The 12,944-nt window shown below is 37.8% G+C and overlaps 1 protein-coding gene across 28 annotated transcripts in view; it reads left to right on the top strand.

Moving 5' to 3' along the window:
* Positions 1-12,944, top strand: part of Clock (clock circadian regulator) — an 84,126-nt gene that overhangs the window by 1,815 nt on the left and 69,367 nt on the right. For 5 of the 28 annotated variants that reach the window (XM_039092380.2, XM_039092373.2, XM_039092379.2 and 2 more), the window contains exon 3: positions 11,810-11,957. The exons of 21 other annotated variants lie outside the window; for them this stretch is intronic. The gene's annotated coding sequence lies outside the window, so the exon portion shown is untranslated. Of the gene's footprint in view, positions 1-11,809; positions 11,958-12,050; positions 12,204-12,944 lie in introns of all 28 variants that reach the window. 2 more of the 28 variants (XM_063273557.1, XM_063273564.1) reach the window with 1 other exon arrangement.

Below are 12,944 nucleotides of genomic sequence, written 5' to 3' on the forward strand. Positions count from 1 at the left end.
ACTAGAAACCCAGTAATTATAGGAAAGAGAAGTGATTTGAAGAGGAAAGGGTGGAACATAAATGCTTTATGTGCTTATAATCTTATTTTTTAATGTTTTATGGATTCATAAACTTATTTTATAGGGAATTTGATCATTCTTAGTATTTTTTTCTCTTAATTTGAAAAATAAACTGGAGAAAGGTTTAGGATGAATTTGATTGTTGTGCACCCTTTACGATGCTGAAGTCATGCGCAAATTCAAAGCTGTAAAGGTTGTTTGATTGCTAATATTCAGTGAGAGCTGCATTTGCTGTTAGGGTTGGGTTGTGCTGCTTTGGTAGTAGAGTGTCTCCCATTTATATTTTTAAAAACTATATACTTTTATATTTTTTCCTTTTGTCAATCCCTACCTCAACGTTTGAACATTCTATTTACAATGGTAATAAACCAGTTTGTTCAGCTTAGTGTGCTTTTCTGGTGGGAAGCTATTATTTTCTTTAAAGAAGTCAGACAGGAACCCCAGTGAAATATAAACGTGTGTGTGTGTGTGTGTGTGTGTGTGTGTGTGTGTGTGTGTGTTTGTGTTTGAGTGTGTGAGTGTATGAGTATGTTTGTATATGTGAGTGTAGATATGTGAGTAGGCACATGTGTATGTGGTTATTTCTTAAGGAAAACAAAATCCAGGATAAATGTAAAACTAAACAGTTTGTGATGATTGAGTAAGCGTATATTAATGATGTTAACAGGCGCTAACTGTGGCAGCAGGGCTAAGGTTGAAAGGCTGTGTGAGAGTGGATGCAATTTTAGGGAGGGAATACTCAAAAACTCCCTCTAGTGATGATAATATTCTCTGGGAACTATTTACATAGCATGTACTCACTAGTATTTTTCATTTTGTAAGCCAGGATGTTTGTGTTTGATGCAGGTATGTGAGAGTCACTCCAGTGCAAAATGGCATTTATTTTTCATTTGAACGTCATGTATGTAGCTCTTCTCCAAACTTTTTAACGTGAATTCTATAAAATGAACGCTGTCTTTCATTTTTGTTGTGGTTGAGATAGGCTCTCATGCTGTAGTAATGTAGGCTGCAATGGAAATTAATATGTCGTCTAGACTGGCCTTGAACTCATGATAATCCTCCTGCCTCTCCTGCCTCAGCTTCCTGAGTATTAGGATGACAGGTATTTGTCACAGCACTGGATATATATTTCTGTTTCTACCTCGTGTCTTTCTCCAGAATAACTATTAACAATTGGGTGTGTAGCTTTCTGTATCTTTTTCTATGAATTTATAAATATGTCCACTTTAGCCTTATTTGAATTGAATTGATTTTTTTTTATGGTAAGTTTTTCTGGGGGAGTGGGCATTGTGTTGGGAAGTCTTACTAGCATGTAGTTCAGACTGGCCCATGGTGGAGGTAGAGAACTTCTTGTCTTGCTCAACCTTTTGAGTTCTGGGGTTATGCTTGACCAGTTATTGAGTTCGTAAATGATTGTTTGCTCTGTTTGTTTGCCTGTACTGTAAACTGCACCCCTGGACAGAAAGGACTTGGAATATGTCAGAAAGCTTTAACCTGTGATATGAATCTTAGGACATAATCCCTCTACCTCTGTAACTGTTGAAAAGGCTACCTGATATGGAAGCATTTGCAGTTTGGAGGGAGTTCAGACTGATGAGAATTCAGCACAGAGACTTAGGTTTTAACATTTTATATAGGACTCTTAAGGGCCTAAATTGTAGGGTTTCAAGTATGGGCCCCTGAGGGTGAATCTCCACCTTCTAGCTACAGAAGGAGAGACCAGAAGAGCCAGAAAGCTCAGGCTGGCATCCCGAGAAGGAGCCAACTGCAGCCTTACAGAGGCTCCTCGGGACGAGTGCTGTTGACGTGGATATACTGTCTGGCCGTGCTTCCCACTGGAAAGAGCCTCTTTCTTTGACATTGCAAACTCATGACGTGTTGTTAGAAACGTGGAATTAAGTGTAAATTATCAAACATGTTAGACAGGTACTGTTGATAATAGAAGAAGGTGGCTTCGTTCTTTCTCACTGTTTCTCAGAGCACCACATAAAGGCTTCCTCTCCTTCTGGGTCAGCTAAACTATTTATTTGTTCTGAATGTTTTAATAAATATTGTAGGGAGCAAATTATTTTTAAAAGTTTCACATTTTGTAGCAAAACTGTTTCTGAGACTAGTTTAGCACTTGCAGATACATGAAGCTTGTCTGTTGAGGTGTAATTTCCTCGTAGACACTACACTACCTGACGCTGCAGCCTTTCTCCTGTGAGCTCACTTGTCAGCAGAGTTGTAAAAAATTATTCACCTAACACTTTAAGTATAAGAACAGTTTAGTACTTACTAATTGGCTTAATTACATAATGGCATTATATGTTGCTGTATAACCATTTTAATAACCCTGGTATATATAATTTCTATGAATTAAATAGACAAAGAAATTCTGTTCTACATGATTTACTCTGAAAATGTTAAATTACCTAAACAATTTATTCTTAAAATGATAATTCTGACTTATCACTTTAGTTGTATAATTCATGAAGAAATAATACTGCTTATTATTTTAAGTGTGTTCTATGTACAAAGAGAAGTCATTGATAAAGAGTGAGTTTTTATTATTGCTTTTGATTTTCTAAAAGTACTATTTATTTTAAAATTTTACTTTGTTTGTTTGGATGTTTTACATGCATATATGCCTTTGTACCGTGTGTTTATGGGTTTTTTTGAGGGCCAGAAGAATATCAGATACCCTGGGACTGGAGTTACAGATGGTTTTAAGTTGCCGTGTGAGTATTGGGAATTGAATCTGGGTCCTTTGAAAAAGTAACCAGTGCTTTTAACCATTGGCCCAAAAGGGCCAATAAAGGCCTCTAAAGGGTTTTTTTTTCCTTAAACAACAACAATGGCAAACTCTCTGTATTTTCAATATTAATTTTTTTTGGACAAAATCACTTTTATTCTTTATATTGTGAGTGCTGGAATCAAAGGTGGACACCACCATGCCTATGTAATTCTCTGCTTTTTAATGGAATTTGTATTTAATCTGATATTTAATTTTTAAATTTTATTATAAATAGTAGTAAGTAAAAATAGAACTTGCTTCCCTTGTTGTTGTTGGTATTTGGATTATTTTGAGACAGAACTGCTGTGTAGTCCAGGGTAGTCTCTGAACACTTTATTTTCCTGTGCCAATTTCTCTGGTGCTGGGATTACAGGCTTCAGACATTTTGTATTTGGGAACTAAGAAGCACAGATAAGTTGCATCTATAGACTAAGCCGTTTGTCCACCTAAAAGCCTGTCCTTCCTGTTAAAGTGCACTTTAATCTTAAAACGTTGACTGACTTTCTTAATTTTCAACTCTCAGTTGTAAATGTAGCACATACCAAAATGGAAACTTGGAGAAAGAAGAAGCAACAACAAAAAGGCACAGATTAAGAATTTAAAATCCTGTCACCCAGAAAAGCCATGGTTAGTCTTCTGGGGTATGTGAGGCTGTGCACACTTTTGGGCCCATGACTGTGGACCTGTAGCATCCACTAGAGTAGAGGCAGCTCTCTTCTGTAACTCATCGGCATACTTCCATATCAGTGTTTTCCTTCAGCACTACTGCTTTAATATGCTTATTCTCAGGCTGGAGAGACGGCTCAGCGGTTAGAGCACTGACTGCTCTTCCAGAGGTCCTGAGTTCAATTCCCAGCAACCACATGGTGGCTCACAACCATCTGTAATGAGATCTGATGCCCTCTTCTGGTGCGTCTGAAGACAGCATCAGTGTACTCATATAAATACATAAATACGTAAATATATACATATATAAATAAATAAAATATGCTTATTCTTATCCACGTTTTCAATATAATTGATTTATCTGCTTTGACTGTTGAACACAAACGTTTTTAATTTTTAAGATAACGAGTGATAACTTGAAATTTTTGATGGCCTTCAGAAGAATTAGAATTCAAGTAGAATGATACTGAATTTGTGTTGGTAACCAAATTCAATAGATTTCATACTTTTTTGTTGGAGAAATATGCTAGTCTGTATAGTCAGTAATAACAATAATGAAGTAAAGTCTAAGATTTTTAAAGTTTGTTTTTCTAAATTTATGTTTTGCTTTGAAATGTGCTTCACATTACATTTCATGAGCATAAATCAATTGGTATTTGACTTTCTCTATGGTGCTCAGGAGGACACGTAGGGCTTTTCAAGGCTAGACCCACATGCCCCACTACTCAGCTGCTTCTTTGGCTGTCAGTCTGCTAGGCTTGGTTTCTGTCAGTTATGTGGCTCTATGACTATGCCAGGCCTTTCAAGGGGTGCTTTTTCGTGAAGTCACTGACAGAGTGTCGGTTGTAATGTATGTGTGTGTGTGTGTGTGTGGTTTTTTATTATTACTATTCTTTTACTATCTGTAGAAAACATAGTCTAATATCCATGTAACCTCTAGAGCAGTGGTTCTCAACCTTCCTAATGCTGCAACCCTTTAATACAGTTCCTCATGGTGTGGTGATCCCCAACCATAAAATTGTTTCCATTGCTACTTCATAGCTATAATTTTGCTACCGTTACAAATTATAATGTAAATATCTGTGTTTTCTGACAGTTTTAGGCAGCCCCTGTGAAAGGCTTGTTTGATCCCAAAAGGAACGGAGATCCCCAGATTGAGAACACTGCTCTATCATTCCTGGTCTACTAATGAGTATTCTCTTTTCTTTAGCAGCCTAGCTAGACATTCATTTGCTGGGTTCTCATAGCCACCCTCTAGTTTAACTGATTTCTCTCTTTTTCTATTTTTAAAGCCTCCTTTCTTCACTGCTGCTATTACTTGCTGTCTTTGGGTGTAGTTTGTCTTTTGCCAATCTCTCAAGCTAGAAGCCGAAGTCTTTGGTTTTCATTGTAAGCATACTAGAAATTCGCTTTAAATGTTTACTTCCAGAGGGACAGGATTCTGGTGGGGTTTTTTTTTTTTTTTTTCTTCTTCTTTCAGATTAGCCTCTAATCCCTAGGCTAAGGGCATTCTGTTTGTCACTCTTATGACTATCTGGGAGTTCAGAAAACATACCTGTGTCTGGCTCTTGATGTCTCTGTGATCTGGGATTATTGAGAAATTTGTTAGTTTCCAAATATTTGGGAGTTTTCCAGAGATATGTCTGTTAATCTAGTTCCAGTGTGATGATTGTTTTAAATTAATTGAAGTTTGTTTTATAGGTCCAAATATGATCTTGGTAAATGTCTTATATTTATTTGAAAAGAATGTTGTTTGTATGGCGTTCTGTAAATACCAGTTAGGTCAAGTTGGTTTGTTGTTTTATTTATGCCTTATTATTTTAGAATGAATGTCAGACCTAATATTTTCTGCCAGAGAGCATGTTAGCTTTTTCATTGCTGTAACAGAATACCTGAATGAAACAACTTAGGGGAGGACTGATTTGTTTCTTAATTTCAGCAATCTAGATAGTGGTTGGCTGGCTCCATTATTTAGGTTCTGTGGTGAGGCAGCTTGGTGGCACAGGGCTGCTCAGCTAGGATAGCAAAGACAGAGAGGTCTGAACACATTCTAGTCCTCCCCAGTGACCTCTGAAAGTTCCTTACTTCCAGTAATGCCATCAGATTAGGAATCTATCAGTGGGTTAATCCATCGATCAGGTCAGAGCTCTGTCCTCCTCACCTGTGTTTTTAGAAGTGTAATTTATGTCTTAAAATTCACTGAGTTGTGATAAATGTATACAAATAAATGTCTAATACCAAGAAACAGAAGTCTCTTCACTTTAGAGAGTCTTTTGTGGTAGCCACTGGTTTATTTTGTATGCGTGGTTTTCTTTCTGTGATGCAGAAGAGGGTATAGGGTGGGGGGTTGGGGGTGGGGGGTGCTGCCTGCCTTTCATGGCACTCTCCAGTTACTGGCTCTCTCTTATTGCTGGATAGTGTTCACCCGCTTCTAGTGCGGTGCTATTCAGAAGAACTGTCAAACATTTGTGCACATATCTTTTCATTTCACTTGGGCAAATAACTGAGACTGTTATTACCAGGTTCCATAGCAATGTGTATTTGACTTTATAAGCTACTGATGAGTTGTTTCTAAAGTAGGTGGGTAGATTTACATTCCTTGCACCAATCTTTGTCAGTTTGCTTTGCTCCTGATTTTGGTGGTCTACACTCCATAATGTCAGTACAGTTGCATTTTAGCCATTTATGTACATGTGTATTAGGTATCCTGTTCTGGCTTTCCTTTGCATTTCTATAATTATATTAAATATATTTCCAACTGTGCATCATTCGTGTGTTTTCTTTTGTGGAATATGTGCCCAAAGTTTTGTCCATTTAAGACAAAATGGGTGATTTGCTTATTGTTGAGGTTGAATGATGCACTCTGGCTTAAATGTAATCTGTTAGGTTTTTGTCAGATACTAGATAATAGAATTGTAGAATTCTCTGCCAGCCTGTTACCTGCTTGCCTTTGTATATTCATCAGTGGTTTAGAAGAAAGTTTTAACTATGATGATATTTGGATGATATTTGATCCATTAATTTGTTTTACTTTTCTTTCTTTCTTTTTCTTTCTTTTTTTTTTTTTTGTTGTTGTTGTAGGGTGTGTGTTTGTTTGTTTGAGACAAGGTCTGACTATGTAGCCCTCATTGGTCTGGAACTTGCTAAGTAGATCAGGCTGGTCTCAAACTTATGTAGACCTGCTTCCCTCTGCTTTCTGAGTGTTGAGATTAAAATTAAAAGTACACTCCTTAACTGCCACCCCCATGCCAGGTGATTTTTTTTTCTTTTATGCTTCATGTTTTTCAGTGTCTTAGCTAAGAACTACTTTATCTCATATTTGTCACAGAAGTTTTAAGAGTTTTATTTTTGTATTTAAGTCTGTCTGAATCAAGTTGGTTTTTATATAATATATGTAGAAAAGAGTGATATTAAAACTTCCCACATAATTACACAGTTCTGTTACCATGATTATTATTTGTTTAAATTTATAGTTAATAAATAGTATTTCTCCAACAGTAATAAAGCATTAGTACTCAAGAGGCAAAGGAAGTCTCAGAAACCTGGGTGAGGACTTCCATGGACGTCTGTCAGATTACAGTGTATGAAATGGACAGAAGCAAAGCTGTGTACAGCAGCTGAGCATCCATATGGTCAGGATTGGGTAGACAGTCTCAAATCTGCTTTGAAACGAGATCGTTGTGCTTATTTTCAGAACAATTGTGGGAAAATATAAAAAAGTTGACTATCATACTAGATAATATAACTTCAGTGTATTACAAAAGTAATAATAACATGTGGCTGTCCCTGTTAGTGTAGTAGCTGTTAGTCATGTGTGTATAAATTTAAAGTAAGATTTGATACTCAGTTTTTTCCTCTCATTAGCCCCATTCAAATGTTCAGTGAGATCATTGCCTGAAGTTGATTGCCTTTAGAACAGGAAGGAAGAAAGCCAGTTGAAGACTGAGTCAGCTGCGCCTATACTCTTACAGCCGAGAGTCAACGTACATATACGTTTTCATTCATTCATTTTTAACTGATACACAAACCTTAAAGTTCCACATATTAATGGGGTACCATATAATGTCTAATCACATAGTATTTAATATATATGTATTATATATTATATATGTATATATTCAAACTTTGTTTATGGTGGAAACATGAGATCTTTTTTGCAGCTTTTGGAATTAGTAGTACCTAATTGATACCTGTAGTGATGAGTACTGTAGCACCCCAGGGCTTCTTCCTGTCTAAACAGTAAATTGGTACCCGATAAATGAGCCCTTCTTCCTTCTTTCCCTGTTTCGTTAACCTACCCTAAGCCTCTGGTAGTCACTCTTATAGTCTGAACTATGAGATCAACTCTTAGATTCCATATAAGTGCGAAATCATGTAATACTTGTCTTTCTGTGCCTAGCTAAATCCAGTAACACCTGTATTAGAACAGATGAAAGGGTTTCTTTGTTATGGCTGAGATAGAGTCTAAGGATACATGTATATCTTTTAAAAATCTATCTGTTTGTGGACATAATTATTTCCACTTATTGGTTAATATGGAATGAATATATATATTCATAGAAACATAGGTTTTTCTTTAACATGTCTGTGGTTCTTTTATATATATTAAGAAATTAATGGATTATTGTTAATGTTTTGAGGACTATCCATACTGTTTTCTATAATGGCTGTACTAATTTATGTTACTGCCAACAGGGTATGAGAATTCTCTTTTCTCTGTTCCCTATCAGCACTTCTTAACTTCTCTTTTGATATTATTCATTTTTAACACAGTGAAGAGATGTTTAATTGTGGTTTTGACTTATATTTCCTAATGAGTAGTGATGTTGAGCATTTTTCTATACCAGTTAGTCATCTGTATAGTTTACTTTTTTCTTCTCTCTTTCTTTCTCTTCTTGTGTGTGTGTGTGTGTGTGTGTGTGTGTGTGTGTGTGCGTGTGTGCGTGCACGCGCGCGCGCGTGTGTCTGAACCTAGGCTTCATACAAAAGAGGTGAGTGCTCTATCACTGAGCCATCCCGTCAGCCCTCATATCTTTTGACAAATGTGTTTGCTCTACTGCTTCTGTGTGGGTATGTGTTGAAGTTCATGTACTCTTGTGTCCCCATGCATGCTAAAATCAAAGGTTGGCACTGAGTGTCTTCCTCACTTACTTTCTACCTTGCTCCTTTTTTCTTTTTCTTTTTTCTTTTTCTCGGAGCTGGGGACTGAACCCAGGGCCTTGTGCTTGCTAGGCAAGCGCTCTACCACTGAGCTAAATCCCCAGCCCCTCCTTTTTTCTTTTTTATTGAACATTTTTATCCATTATATTTTGATCTTCCCCACCCCCCAAGTTCCTTGCAGATCCTCCCCATCTCTACCCACCCAACTTTGGTTCTTTCTCTTTTAAACATAAAGTAAAACAAATTTTCAACAACACTTGCAAAAGCAAAAGACTAATAAGACACACACACCAAAAAAAAAAAAAAAAGAAAGAAAAGAAAGAAAGAAAAAAAGAAAAAAAAAGCCAGAAAAAACAAAACAAAAATGAAACAGAAGGTCCACTCAGAAAAACCAAGTTCCTCTTGTGTTAACTAAGTACTCCTGGTGGGGTCTGCCCTGAAGTATGGTTGATATGCCCAGAGAGACTGCATCAGAGAACTTGACTCTCCCTCCACTGCAGACAGCTTCTTGGTAGGATAGGGCCCTGTTACCACACTATCCTCTCAGTGCTGGGGTCGTCAGATTTGTACCTGCGGCAGTTTTGTGCACCCTGCCGGTCTCCATCACTTCATATGGCCTCAGTCCTGTTGTGCCTGGAAGACACTGTTTCCTTGGAGTCATCCACCATCCGTGCTGTTTGAAGTCTTTTACCTTCTCTTCATCGTAGATCATTAAGCACCCAGGGAGGGCTTTGATGAAGTTGTCCCATTTAGGGCTGAGTATTCCAAAGTCTCTCACTCTCTGTGTTAATTCACACTACAAGAACTTGGAATTTGAGAATGTACTGCCTTGGAAGTAAAATTAGTCCAAACTTCTGTGATTATTCTTAAGTCAAGCACAGAATGCTCCCTGAAGTACAGAAATGTAGCACTTGCTGAATGAGCTTAGGACACATCACACACTTCCTTTTCAATAAACACTTGATACTTGTTGCTTGCCTGTGTCTCTAAAGATTGGTGCATGGTTTAAAAGTCTAATAGTAGTTGTTTGACATTTAGCCCAAGTTAAATCTATACTGTAGGTACCAGCATTCACAGTCACTTGAAGGATTTGGGTTTAGTATTTGATGAGTCAGTGAGGCATAATTGGAACACCTGGTAGAAGGGCTTACTCCATTCTGACTGTTACCATCTTCTCCTCGCGCTCTAAAGAAGCTCATCTGTCTTCCCTTAGGTCCTCTCTACTCGTTATCTTTTGTTAAAAGCCTTGAGATTCTTCCCTAAAGAAGTTACTGGAGGGTTGGGGATTTAGCTCAGCGGCCCTGGGTTCGGTCCCCAGCTCCGAAAAAAAAAGAAGTTACTGGAGTGCTTTCTCTAGTTACAAAAGTAAAGTGAAGTATGTGCCAGTCATAAGGGGCTTGGTTTTATCGACTTATAGACTCAATTCCTAAAATAGTTCCTGGCCATAGGATATATTCAATAATAATTTATATAAGTTATAAAAGTTTATAATTTATATAAGTAATTGTCCATATCAATTTTTCATTAATATTAATAAATTTATTGGCCTGTGGTTTTCTTATTTGTCTGGTTCTGATGGGGTAGTTCTGATCTTTCTAGAATGAATTTTTAAGACTCATTTTAAAGTGTCCTCTCTTCAGGGCTCTGAAAATTTGAGGAGAACGTGTAGGTAATTCTTAGAAGTAGACCGATGTGGCACTGTGTCTTCTTTGTTGTAATCTACTGTTTTTTCTTGATATAATAATTTTGAACTATGTCTATTTTACCTCCTATGAAAGTGAGACTTCATTTGGTCCACCATCATTCTCTGCTGTTGTTGGCGTCAGCTGCTATTTAACAGTATCCTGAGTTCTGTGAATGGTGCCTCGGCCTTAATAATGGATTACTCACATTGCCCAGCACTGCATTTTAAGTCCTCTGTTTTGTAAGAGGGGGTAATGGGACGGCTTTGCATTTCTTCATTTTATCTCTTTTCCTTCTCCACCTCAATTTTCTGCCTTTTGTTTTTGACCAAGTCAGTAACACCTACATTTGGTTTATTTTTGTTGTATCTTTTAAGAATGAAAGCTTTTAGGCTTTGCCAGTTAACTCTAAAAGCTGAACGTAGTAACCCCACTGAACCCCATTCCTACCCTCCAGCTCCTTCCCATCCCATTAAAGGCCACTCTCCTAATGTTGTGGATCATTTCCTTTTGTTTCATTAGAATTTTAATGCTTATAAAAGCTTTGTAAGGAAAAAACCAAGTTCATAAGACATATATACATATACACATTTTTTATTTAAAATTTATATTGATTGCTTTTGATAACTTTGCAACTTTTAAAAAATTTCAGACTTAAGTTAGCCAATTGTTAGTTTAGGATACACTCATTGAAGTCAGAGGGCTTTGTAACAGTTTTACAGAAGACATGGGTCTGGTTGGCTTCAGAAAGCTTGTTCTAGGAAGCTTGTTCTGACTCTGTTATTCTAACAAAATTGGAGAGGAGACTCAATGTGAGTCCTTCCAGGTCTGTTAGGGCCCTGATGGGCAAAGGGTATAACCTAAAAATTTGAAACCCACCGAAGCCTTTTGTTCAACCTACAGAAGCATTTCCTTTGCTTTGGCAGAGGATAGCATCCCCCACCACACACACAGGCTATTGCCTAAAGACTGCCATGGTCCCCAGTGGGGAAGGGAGTTGCTCTCAAGGTCTGTCCCTGTTTGCTTCTCATAGCCTTCTACCTAACAGCTGTCATCAGGAGCTTTGTACTGCCTAAGTGACTTGCAAGTCTTCTGTCAAGATTGCCTTAGGTACAAAATGATTTGTTAGACTTAAATATGAGGGGAATTCAAAGAAACAGATATAGCAATGTTTTGAAAAATGTTGAGCTGAACAAAAACTTGGAAAGAAGGAAGTTCATTGATAAGTTACTCATTGATGACCAGAGACAATGCAATGTCTTTCAAGGGCACTGGAACTGGTTCTCTTAGTTCTTGTGTGTGTGCACATGTGTGTGTGTGTGTGTGTGTGTGTGTGTGTATGCTTGTGTGATGTGGAGGTATACGTGTGCTGTGGCACATATGTGGAGGTCAGACAGTAACTGTGGGTGTTGGTCTTTGCTGAGACATCTTGTTTAAACAGGTTTTTTTTTTTGTTTGCTTCTAGGCCAGCTGACCCTTGAACTTGTAGAGATTTTCTTGTCTCCATCTCCCATTTCACCATAAGAGCACTGTGAATCATAGTCCAGATATGCCATTGCACCCAACTTCATGTGATTTCTGGGGATTCAAACACAGGTCCTCATACTTGTGTGGTGAGCATATTACTCTGAGAGTCTCCCCAGCTCAGTTCTACATCTTAACCTCTTTCTCCAGTTATAAAATGCCTTCGTCTTTATAATTTATAGATGACCGGCATGTCCAAGTGTGTTGATTGATTCAGTGTCTAGATGGCGTCCTCCAAGCTGCTTTTCACATGAAGAAAAGGAGAGCCATGCTCCTTTAGCACTTTGTATAAGGGTACTAATCCCATCCTGACTCACCTCCCAGAGGCTCACACGGTAATACTGTCTGTCACAGCGGGGTTGAGCTTCCACAGGAGAATGTTGAGGGGACACTTTTAGACTATAGTACTGGTATAATTCTTTGAGGTCTGAAACAAAGTGAATACAGCTAACCTTTGCTTTTATCCGTTTGTTGTTTTGTCTGGTGTTGAAGTTGTTAGGCTCCTGGCTTAGCCTCACAGGTGCTGGGATTATAAATGTGTACCATGTCTGGCTCCAGTAGTCTAACTTTTAAGCATCTCATAGAGGAAAAACTCAAATATTCAATACCCCATAAAGAAAAACTTTGGGGCTGAGGATTTAGCTCAGTGGTAGAGCGCTTGCCTAGGAAGCGCAAGGCCCTGGGTTCGGTCCCCAGCTCCGAAAAAAAGACCAAAAAAAAAAAAAAAAAAGAAAAACTTTGGTATTTTCTTTGTCCTTTGTTTGACACTGGTCCGAGAAACTCTATCCCTTTCTCTTTCCCATGTTTATTGCAAACAGCTTACATTTTCTCATGGCTCTCTATCATGGTATAGATTTGTATAAAGCACCCCGCAGTCAAAATATAAAACTAGTTTACTAGATCTCTTAGACTACCTCATAATGTAGTGCTATGCTGTTAACAATACTCTTTGCTTTTATCTCCTTTTTGTCTTCCTTTTCTTTTACTGTTATACCTTGTAGGCTTAGATTTTTCAAAACCTACTCTAATATGGGTTCTCAAATGCTTTGAGACTCCCCTTCCCACGAGTCCACCAT

Source organism: Rattus norvegicus, chromosome 14, assembly GCF_036323735.1.
Source record: "Rattus norvegicus strain BN/NHsdMcwi chromosome 14, GRCr8, whole genome shotgun sequence".
Classification (NCBI taxonomy): Eukaryota; Metazoa; Chordata; class Mammalia; order Rodentia; family Muridae; genus Rattus; species Rattus norvegicus.